Source organism: Rhinopithecus bieti, unplaced genomic scaffold (assembly GCF_001698545.2).
Source record: "Rhinopithecus bieti isolate Rb0 unplaced genomic scaffold, ASM169854v2 scaffold_1618, whole genome shotgun sequence".
Taxonomy (NCBI): Eukaryota; Metazoa; Chordata; class Mammalia; order Primates; family Cercopithecidae; genus Rhinopithecus; species Rhinopithecus bieti.
In genome coordinates, this window is record NW_016803937.1 from 179,832 (window position 1) to 203,501 (window position 23,670).

The following is a 23,670-nucleotide window of genomic DNA, read 5'->3' on the forward strand; positions in this document are numbered from 1 at the left end:
ATGATGGTGATGGTGATGATGGTGATGATGATGGTGATGATGGAGATGATGATGATGGTGATGATGGTGATGATGGTGATGATGATGGTGATGATGGTGATGATGGTGATGGTGATGGTGATGATGGTGATGGTGATGATGATGGTGATGATGGTGATGATGATGGTGATGGTGATGATGATGATGATGGTGATGGTGATGATGATGGTGTTGATGATGGTGATGATGATGGTGATGATAGGGATGATGATGATGGTGATGGTAATGCTGCTGCTTGCAGCATGAGTGGATTTGGATCAATGTGTGGATCCTCCCAGAATTTCCTCTGAAGTGCTGGGCACACATTTCCTAAAGGAGCCTCCTTCTCATGTGCAGCTACAAATAGCATGTCCAGCAGATTGGGGGCTGCCTAATCAATCCTTTCATCAGCGTCCCCATGGACAGTCTTTAAGCAAGCTAAGGTCAGGACCAGGTGCCATGGGTGCTCCAGAGATCCAGCACAAAGCTGTGTCCTGCAGGGGTTTAGAGACAAGTGGGAAAGACATACTTGAACTTTGGGAATGTTAAGCGCCCACGCTCCACAAGAATGAAAGAGGCCTCATGGGGCTTCACAAGGCAGTGGCCCAGGGAATGAGGGGAGAGACAGAAGGCTGGGTAGAGGCAGTCGATCTGGACAGGGCCCTGAGATTAGTTACCTGACATGGAGGAGAGGAAGAGGGCATGCCAGGAGAGGGTCCCATGATGTGCAACCTGAGGGCTGCTGTGTCTGGGGCCTCTGACAGGCGCGTGGTAGGAGGTGGCTGGAAGGATGGGGTGAGACAGGCCCCGACAGGCAGGGAGGTTGGGTTTCTCCAGTAAATGCAGAGTGAGGCCCTGTGAGAAAGGGTTCCCGCCTGGCCCATCTTAGCTTTCAGAGTCAAGGCTCCTGAGCCTGCCTGCTCCTTGCTGGCCCCACCCATCTCTGATGCCAGGCAGCCTCTGGCCTCTGTTTCCCCCTTAGTCAAACTCTGACTTTGCAGGGAAACTCCATTCTGAAGCAAAATTTTACTTACAACGGCAATTTATAACACATCTGCTTGGGAGGGGCTGTGGCTGTTGGGGCTGGTGGTGAGGGTGGCTGCAGCGAGGGTACCAAGTGCTCTGCCACCCCCACCCGCCCTGCATGGAGGCCCCTTGGCAGAGCTCCAGGCTCTGCTTCCCACGGCTGGCCTGAGGCCCCCTGTCTGGACCCAGTCCAGTCTCTGTGGCTCCAGCCGCCTGCCATGGCCTTCACCCCAGCACCCCCGTCTGAGGTTCTGACCTCAGGATATGAGCACCAAAGGCTTTATGTGCTAGGCTGGCGATGTGGGGTTCCGTGGTGGGGAAAAGTGAGGCTAGATGGTTGCTCTTGGGCCCCCGCTTCCCTCGCCTGGGGCCAGGGTGCAGAGCCGACTGCTAGTCGCTGCAGCCCTTTCCCGGGCCAGGGGGTGGCCGGCGGTCACTGCCGGGTTCCATCTGCTGGGCGCAGGAGAGCGGCTCCAGATGCACCAGCAGGGCCGCGTTCGAATGTCAATTCCATCTTCTCACAATCATTTTCCGCATCCTCTTAGCGCCGGGTGAACGCAGCCTGCTCGTTTGAATGTGTAATTAGCCCAAGCATTCTACCTCGCTAATTTCAAGGCAGGGGAAGGGAATGGAGAGGGTTTAGGAATTTGCATATTAATTTAGCCGAGGGAGAGAAAAATTGTTTACCACTTCCTTCGCACAGTCGCTGGCAGAGGACTTAACTCTTTCCTGCTCCACGTCTGGGGCTTCGGGGAGAGGGTGCGTGGGAGGCGCAGCCAGCCCTCCCGCTACGTCCACTCCAGGGCGGTCCCTGCACACAACGTGCTGGGCTCAGCCACAGCTCCCTTTCTTTGCAGGGACCACATGGGGGCTCCCTGGGTGCCCCCCACATGAAGACAGGGGCTGCTGGGGACGCCCTCTTCGGCTGGTCCTCACCTGTGGTTTTCAGGAACCAGAGGCACTTGGGTCCACGGTGTTCATCTGTTTTCTCCACAGTGCTCCCCCAGCCCCAGACCGGGCGTCAGTACAGTGCTGGGTGGAGGGGGGCACACATGTTGCCCCCCGCACCAGGGTGAGAGGGGCAGCCAGCAGAGGGTGAGGTCCTGCAGAGCCCTTGGGTCAGGGAGAGTAAGCGTCCACTGGGGGAGTCAAGGCAGGCTTCCTGGAGGAGGTGGTATCTTCCCTGGGCCTTGTAGGGTAAGCATGCTTCTCCAAGCGACGGAGCAGGTGAGTGGAAGGTCCTGGGGCCTGGGGCCATACCACAGACACCTGGGGAAGCTGGGCCATTTGTCCTGACCCGATATGGGTGAGGGCTTGTAAGGTCTCAGAAGTCGGGAAGGCTTGTGCAGGGCTTAGATAATGGACTGGGGCCTGTGCCAGCAAACAGCCCCACTGCTCCGTGCCCCCGTCTCGTCTGTGGAGTGGAGGATAATTCTAAGGGTCACTGAGAGGGCGGCAGCACATCCCCGTGGAAAAGGTCTGGTGCCTCACAGCAGCTTGGCAATGCCAGTTCTCCCGGGACAGTTTCCACAGCTGTGTTTCCATGTAGAATTTGTCGGCCGGGCGCGGTGGCTCAAGCCTGTAATCCCAGCACTTTGGGAGGCCGAGACGGGCGGATCACGAGGTCAGGAGATCGAGACTATCCTGGCTAACATGGTGAAACCCCGTCTCTACTAAAAAAATACAAAAAACTAGCCGGGCGTGGTGGCAGGCGCCTGTAGTCCCAGCTACTCGGGAGGCTGAGGCGAGAGAATGGCATAAACCCGGGAGGTGGAGCTTGCAGTGAGCTGAGATCCGGCCACTGCACTCCAGCCTGGGCGACAGAGCGAGACTCCGTCTCAAAAAAGAAAAAAAAAAAAATTTGTCATCCACCTGCATTCGACCCCCAACCAGGCACTTGTGAGGACCAAATGAGGCGAGTGCACGGCATTTTGCATGGCCCTGCCCCAGCACGGGAGGCACTGGACAGGAGCCACCCACTGTCATGTCTCCTGACGGCAGCCATGAGGCACACACGGGGTCCCCGTGTTCCTGTTGTGCACAGATGCCACCTGGATGCCAGAGCTCTGCTCCATCTTCTTCAGGACGGGGGAGGCTCTGCTGCTGGGAAGGCTGGCACATCAGGAAGGGCCAGGTCAAGGGACGGGAGGGCAGCTGCTGGGGACTGTAAGCACCCATGGCGGGAGGGTGGTGGATGGCGGGAGGGTGGTGGTAGACAGAGAGGGCCATGAGTGGGAATGGAAGAATGTCAGAGACGGGGACGAGGCTGAGTGAGCAGAGCTGAGATATTCTCTGCGGGGTGGAGGCCAGGCCGGCCCAGACCAGGCCACTCTCCCAGTGACTTTAGGTCACTCCCCTCTCAGTTCCTTGATCTGTAGCTTGAGATACTGGTCCCATCCTGAGCCACGGCAGGCATGAGGGATCAATCACAGAGCCTTCTCCTGCCATCTTATGGGAATTCCAGGACGCCGCTGCTTGTCAATCCTCCATGACAGGTGGGCAGCCTCTGTTTACCACCTGGATTAGATGAGTTCTAAGATGCCCTCATGCCTGGGCCCACTCAGGGCTAATCTACGCCCCCCATGCAGGTCACCCAGGAGCCCATGGGCCTCAGCGTTGAAGACCCCGCAACAGCTGTCTTGAGCGCATAGGAGCAAGTTCAAGCTCTTTCCACGACAGCCACAGTCTGGAGACCTGGCACAGACCCTTCCTGCTCCCCCGAGTAGCTTCCCAGCAGCCAGACTCATGCAGTCTGCATCCTGGCAGGCTGGCCCCACACCTGTCACTGCCTACTGCCCTGGGAATCCCCAGCCACACGCCTCCACCCGCTCCCATCTCAGCAGCACACTGTGACCCAGACACAGGCTGTGGGTTCAGAGATCTGGGTTCCAGAAGTCTAGGCTCAGCCACTGACCACCCTGTGACCAACGGGACAGCCTCCCACCCTGTACTTCTGTCCACACATCATGGCGACCTGCTGGTCACTGGCCACGCCTGGCACACAGGACGTGCTCAGCAAAGCCTGGGCTTGTGAGCGCCATGCACAGGTTCAACAAAGGAAACTGCAGAGCCATGGCCACGCAGGCCAGGATGGGAGGCCCGGGTAGGCCAAGGGCATGCTGAGGTCTGGGTGGGAGGCCCGGGGAGGCCGGGGCACCTGTAGGTCTGGGCAGGAGGGTGGCACGGATACCAGGAGCTGAGCTGCTTCGAAAGTGCTCACAGGCACCCACGGGGGCCAGCCGGGCACAGAAGTCCACTGCTGCCAGGAAGACACCGATGTGGCCCAGAACCAGGAAAGCTGCTGCTGCCGTGAGATCCAGGGCTGGTGGGGCCAGACAGCAGCAGGGGCCGAGGACACTCCTGGTCCTAGTGCCAGGAAGTCAGAGCCAGGCGCTTTCTTAGTCCCCCAACCTAGCCAGGCTCCTGGGCTGACACCTCACCATGGACGCCTCTGCTAGCGCTGAGTACCAGAGGCGCGCTGCCGTGGGGCCCTTTCCTGGGTTCAGCCCAGCATGGCTGAGATGTGTGCCTGTGATGTCAGAGAAAAGGAGGGACGTGGGGTTCAGTAACTGGCCCAGAGGCGCTCAGCCAGTGACAAATGCTCATGGACACCACTTGCCTCCTCTTGTCCCTCAGGGGATTGCAAGTGTAGGGAAAGGCGTTACCCGGGGCAGGGGAACTCGGATGGAGGGCCGGGACTCTGGAGAACTTGAACCCCGCAGACTCGGTCGCCCTCCCACCTGGGCTGGGAGTAAGGTTGTGCCAAAGAGCAGGTGTGACGTCAGCTCAAGTGGGAGGGGAGGGAAGGAGCCCCAGCACCACATCCCCCTTGCCCAGGTCTCCCTGGGCTCCTCCTGCACAGGATGGGGTGAGGCCAGGACTGAGAGCAGCCTATGGGTACGGACCGGAGTCCAGGGAGCCCAGCACTCTCTCCATGGTCCTCGCCGTCTGACTGCTAGCACCCTCCCAGGGTCAGTGCCCAGTGGGCCTGAGAACCCTCAGGGCAGAGGACAGACCCCCCCGCATCATGCCCACTCTGCCAAGCCCAGCTGGGGGATCCTGGACTCACAGCCGTCCCTCCAAGCTGTGGGTTCCAGAGGAACAAAGGTCAAAGGTGACCTCTCCCTCTCACCTGTTCCTGTGGGGACTGTGAGATAAAACTGAATGGATTCAGAAGCTGAACCGAGGGCAGAGGCCAAGAGGCTATGGGATGGGTAGGGGCCCTGGTGTGTGGACATGGAGCCTGGCTGTACAGGACGGGTAGGGGCCCCAGTGTGTGGACACGGAGCCGGGACGTGGTCAGGTTCCCCAGCTGCCCACAAGGGACAGTGACATTGGGCGGGTGCTGTCCTTGGGGGATGGCTCTGGGGTGTCAGGAGGAGCTGGCTCCAACCCTCACTCCCCCAGGTCAGTCAGGCCGTCTCCCTCTGTGGGGCCATGGACATCATGGACTGGCCCTGGAGTGGTTGCCGCCTCCCATCCACAAACCAGCTTCATCTCACTGTCATTAAAACCCAGGTATGGGCCAGGCGCGGTGGCTCACGCCTGTAATCCCAGCACTTTGGGAGGCCGAGGAGGGGGGATCACGAGGTCAGGAGATAAAGACCATCCTGGCCAACATGGTGAAACCCCGTCTCTACTAAAAATACAAAAAAAAAAAAATCAGCCGGGCGTGGTGGTGGGCGCCTGTAGTCCCAGCTACTCGGGAGGCTGAGGCAGGAGAATGGCGTGAACCTGGGAGGCGGAGCTTGCAGTGAACCGCGATTGCGCCACTGCACTCCAGCCTGTCAACTAGGTCTCACAGGCAGGGGAAATTACATGAAAACCAGCACTCAGGGACGGCCGCAGCTCAGCAGGAACCCCGCTTCCAACGCAGGGCCAGGCCCCTCGGGGAGACAGGGTGGGCAGTCTGCCCCAGCCCCTGCTGCTCTGAGATGAGCTGGGCAGAGCTGGGTAAGTGTGGACCTGTCATCTAATGTGGGTGCCAGAGGAAGAAGCCGGATGGTAGGCAGGTGAGGGTAGAGGCTGCTGGCCACTTACCAGGGGCTGCAGGCACAGCTCCCGATGCCAGAGGTGTGGCGGGATGGCCACAGATGGGCCACATCCATGTCATAAGCCCAGAACCTAATGCCTTGGTCTGGCCAGCCCTGAGCCTCTGATCTGGCCGGGAGATCCAGGGCTTGCTGCCTTGGAGGCTTGAGGCAAATTCTTTTGGTTTCTGGCCACCCCTGTCTCCTGGGCTGGGAGGAAGAGCCCCGGCGGGAAAATCCACCAGGACCTGGGAAGGACCCCACAGTATCTCTCTTCAGTGCTGAAGGAAATGGCCAGGCGCCCCCACCATGTCCCATGGCCCTGTGGGCCCCTGAACGCCCAAGGAGGCCACGGGGCAGGGCCTGGCATCAGGAGCCAGACAGACACCAGCTCTGCTTCTTGAAATTTCTCCATAACTTGGTCCAGCCGCTTACCCCTCTGAACCTCCGAGGAGGCATCTGTCCGTGGTAGTGCGTGGGGGGGAGATGCCAGCACAGGGAGGGCACAGGATGCTGGCCTCATGGAGGGGCCTGGCCTGCAGGAGACACTGTCACCCTGGGGCTCTGCCCTCACTGCAGAAGCAGACCCTTGAGCTGCTGTGAAGGGCGGCTCTTGGGGAGCGGTGGGTGCCACCGTCCCATCCTGCGGCAGGTGGGCACTGGACATGAGCCTGAGCATGTGTGGATGGCAGCTCCCGACACAGACTTGCGCCCTGCAGATCTCCGCCGTGGGAAGTAGGCAGGGTGAGCACCACCCTTCCCAGGAAGGAGTGTTGAGATGCCCGGCATGGCGGGGGCAGGATTGACCGCAAGGGGCTCGTCCTCACCACCCACCACCTGGAGCCTCCCTCTGGGGTGTGCACGGCCTGTCAGGCCTTGGGGATTCTCTGCTGTGGCCTCAGGCCAGTTGGGAGTCTTGAGGAGGCTGCCCCACAGAGAGCCCAGGGCCTGGCCAAAGCGTCACCACCCATGGCCTCGAACTGGAGCTGAGGGGGTTTCAGACCCTGCGTCTCTCCCCAGGGTGCCATCACATGCTGGGTGGACATCTGGAGAGAGCTCGGAGAGGGCTCCAGGCATAGCTCGTCCCCTCTGCGCGGGAACAGGGAGGCCTCTCCAAGGCTTGGACCCCGTGCAGAGGGGGAGCCGGCGTGCAGAGGGTTAAGTGCTGATGATGGCTCCGTCTCTGCATCAGTGAGCTTAATACGCTTCTCATTTGCATACTGCAGTGTGCGCGATTAACATGAACTTTTAATTTCTTCTAAGTAAATTACTTCTTGCCGGTACGTGAGGCGCACAAATGTCAGAAAAATGGGAGTGCCTTACTGAGTCCAGGAGGGGATGGGGGCTGTTGGGAGTCACCCCAGGAACACACACACACACACACACACTGCATGGATTCGTGTGGGCCAGCAGCATGCACACTTGCCACCTCTGGCCAGCCCAGCACAGACCCAGGACTGACTGGCCGCCTCCGCCTGGCACACTCACCCTGCACACCCATGCTGGCCACGAGCTGTCCATTCCCATGTCCAGCCTCACCCCCTGCAGACCTGACACTTGCACACACACACTTATGGGATCCCACCCGGGAGAGCCAACAGACTCACCCAGCCTCAACTTCCTTTTCTGCTTCTACTTTTTAGGTTGTAAATAAGGATGTAAATTTACAGGGATTAAAACAAAGAATCCAGGGCAATGAAGACGCAGAGGCTGTTCCCCTGGCCCTGCCCCCAGGACTGGAGGGAAGCCCGGTGGGGCTACTTTGGGGAAAGATGGGTGGAAGAGCCCTTCCCGGAAATTCCCCGGCTGCCAGCCCAAGTGAGACACCGACCCTCCACCCAGGCCGGCCAGGAGCCTGGCCTCTGCCATTTCTCGTTCTCACAGCGCCTAGGTGCTCGCTCCTCCCTGCACACTCCTCTCCTCGCCCTTTGGAAAGCAAATATTGGAAATGTGGAGCCTCCCAGCCCTCAGTGGCCTTGGTGGCCTCTGCTACACCTGAGGCAGACGCTGGATGTCATTTCAGCACCTCGGAGAGGGCCAGCAGCCAGCGCCGCTGGATCCAGCGCAGAGATTAGGGGGTGGTGGCCACCTGAGCCCCAATATATGTCATGGGCACAAGGGACCAGGAGCGTCTCAGGAGGGGTGTGGTCAAGGAACCTCCAGCTGGACCCCCTCACAAAGGCCTGTCCCCGTCCACAGCAGGCAGCACAGACGCTGTGTCCACACAGACCTGGTGTCCAGCCTCGGCTCCACAGCCCACAGGCCCAAGTCCTGGACAGATCACTGAGACCCTCTGGGGCCCTGTCTTCTCTGTGCGCCTGTGTCCACCTAGGGCTGGGGGCCTCCCTAGAGCACGTTCACCCTCCTGACCTACGTCGTATCGAAGCCACAGCTGGGTGACCGGGACCGTGGGGCACCACCCAAAACAGAAACTGACCCGACCGGGGCCGGAGCCATTGTCCAGGACCCTGCAGAAAGACCCCTTGGCCACCCCAGGACAGTGGAGATCAAGGCTCAGGACACTACAGGGCCAGGCAGGACCCCTCCCTGCCCAGCACTCACTGCAGGGGTGTGGCTTCTCACCGCCAGTCTCCTGGGGTCTCGACCTTTAATACTTGGTTCCTGGGGGGCCCATCTCCCAACATCCCTGGGTCCAGAAGGGTCAGCAGAGAACCCCCCATGTCGACGACTCTCAGGCAGCCAAGAGAATGGAGCAAACCCCCAGCCTGCCAGCACCTCTCTGCCTGCACCTCACACCCTGGTGTGCCATGCTGGGGGCTGGCAGCCCCGCGCAGACAAGCTCAGGGCTGCACAGGGCACAGGCCTCATTGATAATGCAGCCGCCCGTGACTGATCCAGACTGTGAGCACCCTGCCCTCAGAGGGTGGTCAGGGAAGGCTTCCTGGAGGAGAAGGCCTAGTATCGCACTATGAAGGATGCATCAGGATGAGGAAGGAAGAGACCTGGGGCAGGTGGGGGTGGAGTCTAAGGAGTCTGAGGCTCTGGCTGGGGTCCCCCAAGGGGGACAGTGGGGTGATTCCTGGGCCGGGGTGGGCACATGCCTCATTCACAGGCCTCTTCTCCTGTCCTTGGCACAGCACCCCGGGCAGCAGGTGGAAAGCCCTCATCTGGCCTCCACCTGGCCCTCACGGAGCAGACAGGGAAACCGAGGTGTGGAGGGCCAGCTGAATGGTGGAGGGCAGGACAAGGGGGATGGGAAGAGCCAGGGTCTCCTGGTGGGGCTGCCTGTGTGTGGCCTCAGCAAAGCTGGGGGCCTGGTGGGGCGGGAGCAACAGGAAGGAATTTGGAGCCGCAGAGGGAGAACAGCTGGAAGAAGGCGGCCCATGAGCAAGGGGCTCAAGAGTCCCAGGCAGCGCTGTTCCCGCTGCCCCGTTCCAGAACTTTCCGTGACTCCCCATTGCCACCTCCTTGCCTCTGCCAGCCTGACATCCCCCAGAATAGCCGATGCCACTGTCTCCTCCAAAGCCTGCGCGGCCTTCACCCCCCAGCTCCTCTCCTCTCATCTGTGTGGTGGCGTCCACACCCCCACCTGCCCTCAGCTGCTGGAGGCTGGAGAACGGCCCTGCACACTGGGTGCGTGGGGGACATTCAGGGAGCCTTGTGGGCCTCAGTCCTAAGCCAGGGGCCACCCTCCCCGTACCTGAGGATGTGAGCCTGGGACCCTGGGGAGGGGCGCTGTCCCCTGCCCTTGAGCTTTTAAGAGGCAGAATTCCACCCTGTACTACCAGCACCCCGCTGCTCACACCAGATCCTCTCTCCCTGCACGAGACTGACAATTACCCCTTCCCTGGCAGCTGGGGTGTCCGTGTGTGTGTCTGTGTGTGTGCATGTGTGTGTCCCTGTATGCCCATGTGTGTGCACGTGTTCGTGTGTGTGCGCATGTGTTTGTGTGTTCGTGTGTGTGTGCGTGTTCGTGTGTGTGTGCGTGTTCGTGTGTGTGTGCGTGTGCGTGTCTATCTGTGCTCATGAGGTGACTAGAGCCCAGCTTTCCCCATCACTGAAATTTACATTGAACCGCAAATTAATTTCATAATTTTTTCCTCTCTAATTATGCCAACATCTGCTGCAAAGCCAAGCTGTGCACATGCATTTTAATATCCCCCCTCCCCCCGCAGCATCGCTGTCTGCTTCTGTGCTGAACTTTTCAATAATTATCACCAGGAGAAGATCTTGACTTCCATTTCTCTTGCTTTTCAAGAGGGAGAGAGAGAGAATGAGGGAGGGAGAGGGGAGGGGGATGAGGAGGGAGAGAGAAAAAGATAAAGAATAAGGCGGGTAGAGAGATGGTGAGGAGAGAGAGTGGGAAATTGATAAACAGGTCTCGCATCGTGTCTTGGGGAGAGAGGTGGGGGCAGGGGCGGCAGTGGTTTCTTTGTTGCTGCAGGAGGCGAGGATGAATCCAAAGGGGGAGAGAGGAACGGTCGGCAGAGGCGGGAGCAGAGGAAGGAGAGCAGGAGCTCCGGGGTGAAGCAGTGGGGCCAGGGAGGGGCATGCAGGCAGGAACTCTGCTCCCAGGCACACCCGGCCCCCCAGCCTTAGCACAGGCCCTGCCCCTCTCGCACCTGCCTCTACAAGTCATGTGGCCACTTGCTCCAGGACAGAGGAGGCCGGGGCCAAAAACAAAGTTTCTTCCCACCTCCTGCCAGCAGGCTGGTTCCTAGCCAGAGGCCCTGCTCTCACTGCAAGGCCGTGGGCACGGGCAGTTTGGGATGTACCAGTGCCTCAGGTATGCAGCGTCCTGCTGGGTTCCTGACAGGAGGCCTGACCTGACCTTTGTGCCCGACCTTGCCAGGGAAGGTGCCCCAAGTGTGCTAGGAGAGAACACCAGGCATCAACTCCATAGCCAGCCTCTCCTCCCACTGGCGCTGTGGCCTGCCTGGCCTCCACCACCACTGAAGAGGGCAGGCCTGGGACACCCAGGGGCCCGAGGGGTCAGGGGGAACGCGCTCCCAGAATGATGGCCCTCCATCTGACCTCAGAGCGCACAGGGACCTACCTGTGTGCATGCATGTGCCAGGCTAGTGCTGTGTGTGTGTGTGTGCAGGTGAAACCCCATGCCGTGAGTGAGGCCTTTGAGTGTGTGCAGTGAACTCCCCCGTGTGGGGAGTGTGTGTGTGTGAGTGCGGCGGGGTTTGAACCCCCCCGGTTTGTGGGAGTGTGTTGTGTGTGAGTGCGGCGCGGGTGCAAACCCCCGCTGTGGGAGTGTGCCTGTGAGTGTGGGCGGGTGAACCCCCGTGTGGGAGTGTGTTGTGCGCGAGTGCGGCGGGTGACCCCCGTGGGTGGGAGTGTGTTGCTGCGCGACGTGCGGGCGGGTGAACCCCGTGCTGGGGAGTGTGTTGTGCGCCGATGTGCGTGCCGGTGAACCCCCCGTGTGGGGAGGTGTGTGTGCGCGAGTGCGGGGCGGGGTGCATCCCCGTGTGGGAGTGTGTTGTGCGCGAGTGCGGGGCGGGTGAACCGCCCCGTGTGGGAGTGGTGTTGTGCAGCGAGATGCGGGGCGGCGTGAACCCCGTGTGGCGAGCTGTGTTGTGTGTGCGCCTGCGGGCAGGTGAACCCCCGCTGCTGGGAGTGTGTTGGTGTGTGAGTTGTGTGGCGGCTGTGGGAGTGTGTTGTGTGTGAGTGCGGGCGGGTGAACCCACGCCTTGAGTGTGCAGGTGCACGTGCAGCTCTGGCCACACACTAACATCTGCTCAGCTCAGCCCTGCAGTGCGGGTGGACGTCCAGGGAGGTCGTGCACTTGCCTGCAGCCCGAGGGCTGGGCTCTGGCCCCGGCCATGCTCGTGTGCTGTGTGAGCCAGGTCATGGCACCTCCTGCCCCTCCGTGAACCCAAGTGTCTTCCCGCGCCAACGAAAGCAAAACGCAGCACCGCGACCAGAGCACCAGCACAGACGCGGGGTGAACGGCCGCACACAGACTCCCTAGGTGCCCTCGGCCTCGGTCTCAGCTTCGGAACAGCAAATTGGCCGTGGGGAGGAGTCTGTTTCCTCTTCTACCTCCTCAGTTCCCCTAGAGCCCACCTCTTCTGCTCCATCCCACAACCCCTTCTCTGGAAGAGCTCCCGGCTGCCCACTGCCTCCCACACCCCCTCTCCTCTGGCCTGTCCAGACACGGTGGCTGGAGAGAAACAACACTCCAGACCACCCTGCCCTGGCCTGGAGCCTCCTGCTGCTCCTCACTGCCAGCCCATCAAGTTCACCCTTCTGTGCCAGCACACTGGGCCCTTGCCCCAAATCCTCAGGGCACCACGTGTGCCCTCAAAGCTGTCTTCACAGGGCCCCCGGGGCCCTTCCACACACTCTCCCGGTGGCATGGACATGCCCCTTCCCGGCCCGCTCCTGATGACCTCACGGCTCAGCCTGCCTGCCTTCCTCCAGGTCTTCCTTGTCTGTACCAGGCTTGCCCCCCAAGCTCACACCACGCAGGGTCCTGAGTGGATGCCACTTGGTTATTCCTCTATTTCCCCTACTCCATCATCTCAGAGCTTTTGAGGGCAAAACAATTTTCTTTAGCCCCAGAGCCCAACTCACGGCTGATGTTTGATACTTTTTAAAAAAATAATAAATAGACCAAGTGCAGTGGCTCACGCTTGTAATCCCAACATTTTGGGAGGCCGAGGTGGGTGGGTGGATCACCTGAGGTTGGGAGTTCGAGACCAGCCTGACCAACACGGAGAAACCCTGTCTTTACTAAAAATACAAAATTAGCCAGGCATAGTGGCATATGCCTGTAATCCCAGCTACTCAGGAGGCTGGGGCAGGAGAATCGCTTAAACCCGGGATGTAAAGGTTGCAGTGAGCTGGGATCACACCATGGCACTCCAGCCTGGGCAAAAAGAGTGAAACTCCGTCTCAAAATTTTAAAAAATCATAAATAAATAAATGACATAATTGAAATACATTATGAAACTTTTCTGGATCTATTTCCTCATCTAGAAAATAAAGAAGTTGAATCTCTGACAGTCCAGACTCCCCTCCATGCCTTTAAATGCCCACTCTGGCCCAACTGAAAGACCAGGAGTGGTTAGTGAGAGCAGTTCCCACTGCCCCCTTTCAGCCACGATTCAGATAAATCCACCCTTGTTGAAGCCACATTGTGCCAGATGCCACAGAGAACTTTCTGAGGACACCAGGCAGTGTCCCTGGCCTTCAGAGCACTCGCTGTCCAGAAGAGGACACACAAGCAGCGGAGATGCCTGTGAGGACGGGCGAGGCTCAGAGTGGAGATCAGGGATGCATTACTGAAGCGTAGCATTTGGATGGGGCCTGGGGAAACGAGGGGCTGTGAAGGGACTGAAGGGGTGGCGGGAACAGCACTGCCAGTAGAAGGGCAGAGTGCTGCCAAGGCAGAGCATGGCGTCCACTCCCAGTCAGGACAAAACTCATGGGTGTCCATCGGGCTCATCCTCCTTCTATAAACAATTATTTAACTGGATGAAATGTAAACGAAGTGTTTTCAGGCACTGCACACCAGATATTTCCATGCACACCCAAGCTTTCTGCTGGGAAGTACTTTCCAAACCACAGGACAAGGAAGTGGAGACCCAACCCAGCACAGTCGTCACAACAGGCAGAGTGGGGAGTGTGGGGCTGCTAAGGTGTCTGCAACTTGTGGAGAACAGAGAGGAGGAAGCTGTGTAAAAAAAAAAAAAGGAGGCCGGGCGTGGTGGCTCATGCCTGTAATCCCAACACTTCGGGAGGCTGAGGCGGGCAGATCACGAGGTCAGGAGATCAAGAGCATCCTGGCTAACATGGTGAAACCCTGTCTCTACTAAAAATGCAAAAAAAAAAAAAAAAATTAGCCGGGTGTGGTGGCGGCACCTGTAATCCCAGCTACTCGGGAGGCTGAGGCAGGAGAATGGCGGGAACCTGGGAGGGAGAGCTTGCAGTGAGCTGAGACTGCGCCACTGCACTCCAGCCTGGGCGACAGAGCGAGACCCCATCTCAAAAAAAGAAGAAAAAAAAATGAGCCCAGAAAACTGTAAAGGAGTTCCCTTGAGCCATACAGGAAGGACTTCACAAGGCCTGGCCGAGACAAAGGGGTTTGCATGGAGGAAAGAGTTTGGAGGTAAAACAGTGTTGGAAGACAGTGTGTGATCCAGACAGCTTAAGTGGAAAGACCTTGCTGATAACCAACCCCAGGAAGGCAGGTCTCAGGAGGACTGTCTAGCCACAGGCTGAGAATTGCTTGAGAACCTGCCCTCACAAAGCCTAAAACCCAAGCTGACAGTCATCCATCTCCTAGAACAAAACTTAGCATCTTTAAAGATGACAACATCATCCAAACTCTCAAGATAGCCTTCATGATGTTCAGCATACAATAAAAATTATTATATATGCAAAGAAGTAGACAAATTTAACCAGAAGAAAAGTTGATAGAACAGAGCCAGAGATGACACAGATTTAGAATTCAAAGAGAAAGATTTGAAAGAAGAGAAAGACAGGAGTGAGGAGATAGAGAATCTCAAAAGAATGGAAACTATGGAAGGGGAAATCTAATAAAAAAATCTAGAACTAAAAATTATAATATCTAAAATTTAAAATTCACTAGATGAGTCCACCAGAGGACTGGACTACAGAAGAAATGGTTAGCAAACTTGAAGGTGGATCCATAAAAACAATCCAAAGAGACTGGGCATGGCAGGTCATGCCTGTGATCCCAGCCCTGTGGGAGGCTAACACAGGTGGATCACCTGAGGTCAGGAGTTTGAGACCAGCCTGGCCAATATGGTGAAACCCCATCTCTACTAAAAATACAAGAATTAGCCAGCCATCGTGTCACATAACTGTAATCCCAGCTTCTCGGGAGGCTGAGGCACGAGAATCGCTTCAACTGGGGAGGCAGAGGTTGCCGTGAACTGAAATCGTGCCACTCCACTCCAGCCTGGGTGACAGAGCGAGACTCCCTCTCAAAACAAACAAACAAATAAAATCTTTGACTTCTAATCAGAAACAATGCAAGCCAGAGGACAATGGAACCGCATCTTTAGAGTGTTACAACTGTGAGTTCAAAATCCTACACTCTGCAGGAAAAACAGAGTCCTTCAACAATTAAGGTGAAATAAAGCATTTAGATAAACACAACCTGGGAAAATGAATCACTAGAAGACCTGTACCTAAAAAAATGTGAAGGAAGCCCATCAGGCTAAAGCGAAATGATGCCACATGGAATTTCAGATCCACACGAAGAAGGGAAGAGCACTGGAAGTGGCAAAGGTGGAAGTAAACAGAAAGTCAGTCTGCTGGCCGGGCGCGGTGGCTCAAGCCTGTAATCCCAGCACTTTGGGAGGCCGAGATGGGCGGATCACGAGGTCAGGAGATCGAGACCATCCTGGCTAATACGGTGAAACCCCGTCTCTACTAAAAAATACAAAAAACTAGCCGGGCGACGAGGCGGGCGCCTGTAGTCCCAGCTACTCGGGAGGCTGAGACAGGAGAATGGCGTAAACCCAGGAGGCGGAGCTTGCAGTGAGCTAAGAGCCGGCCACTGCACTCCAGCCTGGGCGGCAGAGCGAGACTCCGTCTCAAAAAAAAAAAAAAAAAGTCAGTCTGCTTTACCCATGAATTAATAAAAAGTCTGCTTTATTCATGTATTAATATAAAGTCCACTTTACTCGTGAATTAATATAAAGTTTGCTTTATTCATGTATTAATATAAAGTTCTGCTTTACTCATGTATTAATATAAAGTCTGCTTTACTCCTGTATTAATTTTTTGTAAAAGACAACTGACCATTTTAAGTAAAATAATAAAATGTATTATAAGAATCATAATATTTGTAGAAGTAGAACATGTGACTAAAACACAAACATGGGTAAATGGTACCATACTATAATTTTCTTAAATTCTACATGAAGGGAAATAATATAAATGCAAGGTAGACACTGTAATCCTTGGTGCAGCTGTTAAAAAGCAAAATAGAAGTGTAGCCTCCAAATATGAAATAAATAAAATGGCCAAGCACAGTGGCTCACACCTGTAATCCCAACACTTTGGGTCGCTGATGTGGAAGGATCACTTGAGCCCAGAAGTTCAAGACCAGCCTAGGCAACATAGTGAGACCCTGTCTCTCCAAAAAAATTTTTTTTAATTAGCTAGGAACAGTGCCTCTCATCCAGTCTCAGCTACTCAGGAGGCTGAGGTGGGAAGATTGCTTGAGCCCAGGAGTTTGAGGTTACAGTCAGCGAGGATTGTGCCACTGTACTGCAGCCTGGGTGACAGAGTAAGACCCCATCTCTAAATAAATGCTTTTTATTAAAGAATATGGAATACTAAGAAATAATTAAATAATTTAAAAGAAGGCAAGAAAGGAGGAAAATTCAAAACAAAAACCAAGTGGGACAAATATAAAACAAATAGCAAGATGATTTATGCCCAAACATGTCAATAATTACATTAAATGTAAATAGACTAACACTTCAGTTAAAAGCAAAGATAATAAAATTAAATTTACAAAAGCGAAGATTGCCGGTCTAGATTTTAAAAAGCTAGACTCAACCATCTGTTGTCTACAAAAGAATAGTTTAAATATAAAGCACAGATAGTTTGAAAGTAAGAGGATGGAAAAAGATACATCACACTAATAGTACTATAAGCAAGCTGGAGTGATTGCATTAATATCAGACAAAATAGACTGCAAGACAGTATTATCAGAATTAAGGAGGAACATATAGTCATAAACTTGTCAGTTCATCAGAAACGTAAAACAATCCTAAATATACACACATTTAATAACAGTTTCAAAATATGGGCAGCAACATAGTCAGATCCACAGAGAGACAAACCCACAATTCTAGGGCGTTCAGTGTTCCTCTCTCAGCAACTGAACATGTAGATAGAAAATCAGCAAGGATACAAAACACAAAAACAACAACCAACATGACCTAATTGACATTAATAGGACACTCCCATCCACCCAGAACAGAACACAAACTTTTTTTTCAAATGCACATAGATCATTTGCCATAAAACGTATCAATAAATTAAAAAGATTTAAATCATATAAGATATGTTCTCTAACTATAAAGTTAGAAATTAATTACATTAAGATATCTGTAAAATGTCCTTAAATATTTGGAAATTGAACAATAAACTTCTAAATAACCCATGGGTAAAACAAGAAATCACAAAGTAAATTAGAAAATATTTGGAACTAATAAAAATGAAAACATGACATATCAAAATTTAGGGCTCTAATCAAAGCAGCGCTTAAAGTTGAATTTGCAGCTTTAAATGTTTGTGTTAGCAGACTAAAGGTTTAAAATAAATGATCTAAACTTCCACTTTGAACATCTAGAAAAAGAGCAAATTAAGCTCAAAAAGGATGTAATTAATAAACTGTGAAAATCAACCAAACACAAAGTGAACAAACCGTAGAGAAAAGTCAAGAAACTCACAAGTTAGCTCATGGAAAATACTGATAAAATTGATAAATTCCTAGATTACTAGAGAAAGAGACACACAGAATATAAATGACGAGTATCAGGAATGAAAGATAGCACATTACCACAGACCCTGTAGGTATTAAAAGGAGAATTAGGGAATATTCTGAACAACTTTATGCCAATGAATCTGACACTAGAGGTAATGGACAAATTTCTAGGGTGTTCAATACTCCTCTCTCAGCAACAGAATGTGTAGACAGAAAACCAGCAAGGATGCAAAAGACAAAAACAACTTATCAACCAACATGACCTAGTTGACATTAATAGGATGCTCCCACCCACCCAGAACAGAATCCATACTTTTTTTCAAATGTACATAGATCATTCACCATAAAAGATGTCAATAAATTAAAAATATTTAAATCTTTTAAGATTTAAAAGACACAAATTACCAAAACTGACACAAGAAGAAATAGAAACTCTGAAAGGACATCTGAGTTTTTTTTTTTTTAATGGAATTCATAATTGAAAACCTCCCCCACAAAAAGAAGAAGAGGTTGTTTGGTCTGGGAAGGATGAGTCATCAGCTTTTACTAAAGAACAGAGTCTGGAAAGGTTGAATGCAATTGAGGCAATGATGAGAATAGTCATTGTCATGAACCATTTCTACAGCATCTACCACAGCCACGACACCTGGTGATTTCCTGACCATTTCTCACAACTCTGAGTCATAGACAAGGTAGGAAGCTCAGAGTCTTTCAGTGCCTTGCCAAAGTCATACAGGAAGTGGCAGAACTGTCTTCACAATGCCTCATGTCAGGGAAGGTACTTGGAACCTGGCTCCCTCATCTCCTTTTCTCTCTCACCCATGAGCCTTTGGTGCAAAAGACAAAGGCTGCCACGAGAAGAGAGGAAACTGTGGAACCCACCGAAATCTTTAAACACTGCCCTTTGTGGGATTCCCTCCTGTTGTTTAGACTCTTCCACAACATGAGCTCCTCGAGATGAGAAACTGCATTTTAAATAATACTAAAATAAATACAAAACCTAAAATAGGCATATACATGGATATGATAACCATAGACTTTGTCCTCCAAACCAAAAACACTTTGGTGGATGAGAGAGGGTGGTGTTGGTGGCAACCTCAGGCATGGGCCTGAGAACCGAGGGTAAGCGGCCCACCTAGGGCAGCAGTGGATGGCACCCCCGCCCTCCAGGAGCTTAACGCAATACCCCTCTTATTCACAGCCCCCCAGAGCTGCCTGACTGCACTTCACAAGCATCCACTCCCTTAGGCTTCTCATCCTCCCAGGGAAGCAGGTGGGAGCTATTATTATTTTTATTTATTTATTTTGAGACAGAGTCTCCCTCTGTTGTGCAGGCTGGAGTGCAGTGGCGTGATCTTGGCTCACTTGTGCAACTTCCACCTCCCGGGTTCACGCCATTCTCCTGCCTCAGCCTCCCGAGTAGCTGGGACTGCAGGCGCCCGCCACCACGCCTGGCTAATTTTTTTGTATTTTTAGTAGAGACGGGGTTTCACCGTGTTAGCCAGGATGGTCTCGATCTCCTGACCTCGTGATCCGCCCGTCTTGGCCTCCCACAGTGCTGGGATTACAGGCTTGAGCCACCGCGCCCGGCCTACTATTATTAGTATTTATTTATTTATTGGTCAGAGTGCAGTGGTCCGATCTTGGTTCACTGCAGTCTCTGCCTCCTGGGTTCAAGCAATTCTCCAGCCTCAGCCTCCCAAGCAGCTGGGACTACAGGCATGCACCACCACACCCAGCTAATTTTTATATTTTTAGTACAGACGGGGTTTCACTGTGTTGGCCAGGCTGGTCTCGAACTCCTGACCTCAGGTGATCCGCCCTCCTCGGCCTCCCAAAGTGCTGGGATGACAGGTGTGAGCCACCGTGCCCGGCCTGGACATTATTATTATTCCCGTTTCACCAGAGACAAAAACAAGACCAAACAGGTTGGTGATTTTCTAGAGAGCAGGGACCCGTTCCAGGTTTCTCATGGCTTGGTGCACTCTTTCCGTGAAAGCTTTTACCTCTCCTATAATTTCTGGAAAAAATGGAAAAGCCAAACACGAAATGAAAGCCCACAATACCTTTTTTGTTTCCCTTCTTTGCTTCAGGTGCCAGGAAGTCCAGAACGAAACCTCAGGCTGGTTTGGAGCACATGGTCCCTGCAACCTCCGTGATAACCTGCTAGTTCTGTTTCCACTGTTCTGTTTTTTTTTTTTTTTTTTTTTTTTTTTTTTTTTTTTTTTTTTTTTTTCTTGCATTTCCCAAACCCCTTTTGGAAGCAGATGGGTACAAGCTATAAATAACTTATTTAAAGGAATCAATCTGTGTGCACAGGTAGGCCTCAGCATCCACTAACCTGTCCGACACTCACTCTGCTAGAAAGCGCTGCCTGGGGGTCCGCAGCTGCCGCCCCATCTCTTGTCATCTCTAGGCGCCTGCTTCTGAGGGAACCCCACCCTCCCTTGCAGCTCCATCCTTGCTGAGCCCACCCCAGGCAGCAGATGACTGGGTGCGTATCTGGTACAGAAATGAGGCCCTAGCTTAGGAGCCAGGCATCCTGAACTTAAATTCCTGTTCTGCCTTTTAATGAGTGATGCTAGAGGTGCCTCCTTTGAGCTCCATCCCTGCAAGGCCAAAACTCAGGGCCCTCCTGGAGCCACCCTTGCAGAGCACAGGTTCAGGAGCACCAGGGTCCGTGGAACTCCACTCACCCTGCTGCACCGCCCGGCCTCTTCCCAGGCTCCTGGTGCCAACACCACCTTTGCCCACATCCCCCAGAGGAAGCTCAGACATCAGTGAGAGAAGCCCCTGCCACTCCTCCACTCCTCCAAGGCAAGCCCAGTGCCCCCTCCACGCCCAAGTCACCTGCATGCCGTGCGCCAGTCTCAATCCTGCCGTTCTGCCTGGATCCTGGCGAGCTTGGAACCTGTCACACAGTGCCCTACACACCATGGTGCTTGGCAGTTGTGTGTGGAACAGGTGAGCCACAGAACCTACCTATCCTGAGCCTCCTCCCCTGTGGGTGGGGCAACCAGTTGCCGCCCCTTGCACAGCAAAGGACACAGAGACCCTTCGCTGGTTGAGACCCCGTCCCGCTGGAAAGAGTGGCAAGAGCTGGCCATGTCATCCCTGGACCGAGAGCTGACAGCTAGCCCCCACAGGCAGCCTCAGGACTGGAGGCAGAGGCCATGGCTCCCTGGCCACGTTTCCACCCTCTGGGAGAAGCAGGAGGATCCCATCCCGCCTCTTCAGCCTCCTCCTCTGGTGTTCGCTATTTTGATATTGTTGTTAATTCCTCGCCAGGTGGAACCCGGCACTGTGGGGCTTAATTAAGCTCAGCCAGCTGTTACCGTACGCAGGGAATGTGGCGCGTGGCAGAGTCAGCCCTGAGCAGTGGAGGTGGGGAAGGGGTGAGAGGCCAGGAGGGCAGGGAGCCCCAGGTCCAGAATCGGGTCTGTGTTCTGGAGACAGGAAGCTGAGGCTGCTCAAGGGGTCTCTCTGGGCAGGTCCAAGGATGTGGGTGGGACTAGGCCACAGTTGCCACCTCCCCTTCCCCCACTGATGACAAGATCTCAGCTCCTGAGAACCCAGACCCCGAAGGACAGAGAGGGACTCTGCACAGGGAGCTCCCGCTGCAGGGGGACCAGAGCCCTGGGCAACCCTGAGGGTTGAACAGCCCAGACCCTGGGGGCAGCCCCAGGTGGGGATGCATTTGAGTGTGGGTGCACGTGCAACTGTGCATGTGAGTGTGTATGCGTGTGAGTGTGTGTGTATGTGTTAGTGTGGGTGCACGTGTGACTGTGCATGTGTGTGTGTATGTGTGTGTGGGTACATGTGTGTATACCTGTGAGTGTGTGTATATGTGTGTGTGTATGTGTGAGTGTGGGTGCAAGTGCGACTGTGCATGTGAGCATGTGAGCGTGTGTGTGTGTGTATGTATGTGGGGTGCAGGATGCAGGGTGCACACATACAAGATCCTGTGTCCACGTGTGTGTGTGAGCATGTGCATGTGTGTTTATGTGTGTGTGTGTGTGTATGTGTGTGACTGAGGGTGCATGCGTGACTGTGCATGTGAGCGTGTGCATGTGTGTATGTGTGTGGAGTGCAGGATGCAGGGTGCGCACATACAAGATCCTGTGTCCACATGTGAATCTCTGGGCAGGGGTTAGGCTGGGGCAGCACTTTCCACTCTTCTTTCCCAGAGCATGTCTTGACTTCCGTGAGACATCACAGACATTCCATGACACCATGGTTAGACAAGCATGCAAAGCTCTTGGCCAAACAGGGCTGAACTGGCGTGCTGGCTGTAGGACCTCCCCGAGCCGCTCCTATGTGCTGTGGACGCCATGGGTCCCCTATGGAGCCCTTTATCTGAGAGGCGTCTGTGAGTTGAGTGTGTGCTGGGAAATGCCGCTGTCGCTCTGAGGCTGTGCGTGTGCAGAGGTGTCCTGTGGTGCTGGGGACAGGTCTGGACAGGGCAGACAGGCGGAGGGACTGTACTCATACCTCCAGCCTCAACTTCCTCAACTCAAACTGTCATTTCCTCAAATATATAAAGAACTATAAATCCATAAGATTTATAGGAGGATGGATGCCCAAGTGGCCAAGAAACACGTGAAAAGGTGCTCAGCCTCAGGGAGATGCCGCCACACACCCACCCAGCAGCTACAGTGAAGAAGGGCACAAAACCAAGGTTGGCGGGGACGTGGGGCAGCTGGGGCTCCCGCAGGCGGGGCAGGGACAGCCAACTGCCTGTCTCACCGTGGCGGCTGTCTGGCTGCTACTGGGCGTCATTGCACCTGCGATGGCCTCCAGCCTCTCTTGCCCGCCTAGAACATGGGTTCTGCCTTCTCTGCCCTCGCCTGGGTCACAGGCCTTTCTCTGACAAAAGTTCACCAAGGGATGGGGGGTGGGGGTGCAGTGAATGAGAAGCTCCTTTCTCCTGGACTCGTACTTAACTCATTTTAACAAAGCACCAGGAAATGAAGCCAGGAGCCAACCTGCGACCGGGGAAAAGAGTGGAAAAATAAAAACTAATCACACATCACACCCTTCTTTTATTTTCTTTCTCTTCTCTTATCCTTTCCTTTTCTTTCTTTCTTTCTTTCTTTCTTTCTTTCTTTCTTTCTTTCTTTCTTTCTTTCTTTCTTTCTTTCTTTCTCTTTCTTTCTTTCTCTCTCTCTCTCTCTCTCTCTTTCTTTCTTTCTTTCTTTTTTTTTTTTTGAGGCAGAGTCTTGTTCTGTCACCCAGGCCGGAGTGCGGTGGCCCAATCTCGGCTCAGTTAATCTCCGCCTCCCAGATTCAAGCGATTCTAGTGCCTCAGCCTCCTGAGTAGCTGGGATTACAGATGTGTGACATCACACCCGGCTAATTTTTGTATTTTTAGTAGAGACAGGGTTTCACCATGTTGGTCAGGCTAGTCTGGAACGTCTGACCTCAGGTGATCCACCTGCCTTGGACTCCCAAAGTGTTGGGGTGACAGGCGTGAGCGCTGCACAGGGCTGATATACTCTGGCATTTTCTAAGCACGTTCACCATAAAATCTCCATTGGCCTCACCACTCCTGAGTGAGATAAGAGGATTTTCACGATCTGTCCCAAATCACACTGTCAGCGGCAGGTAAAGTCTAAATGAAAGCTGGCAGAGGGATCACGGCGTGAAGCAAGCTGCCTCGGATGCTGTGGCTGCAGGTGACAACCTGAGACAATAAGGAAAGGAGTTCCCGGATGGACGGGAGTCAGAGAGGGGCAGGTCCTGCATGGGATGATACGAAGGCTCCGTAATGTCTTTGTAGACCCTTATTCTTTTCACGTCTTTAGGCTGCTGGGAGACAATTTCCCATGGGCCTGTCGCATTTCTGCACATCTTGCAAGTAGAGACACTGATCATTTTTGTTCCAGACGATCTTTGCAAAGATTTTAGCTCAGCAAACAGCCTAGGTAGAGAGAACATCTCCTCCAACGCAGAGGGTAATGTTGTTTGCCGTTCAGTGTGACACAGACGCCTGTTCCTCTGTGGTAAAGGACAGGCGCGCTTGCTTGTGGCCCTTTATTCAAGTTCCCTGAGCTCGTGGTTCTTCTGCTGTGATGAAACGCCCCGTGTGAATACCATGCCCACAGGGATTGGGAAACCGAGGCAGCCATGAAACTCAAGCTTGGCCGAGTG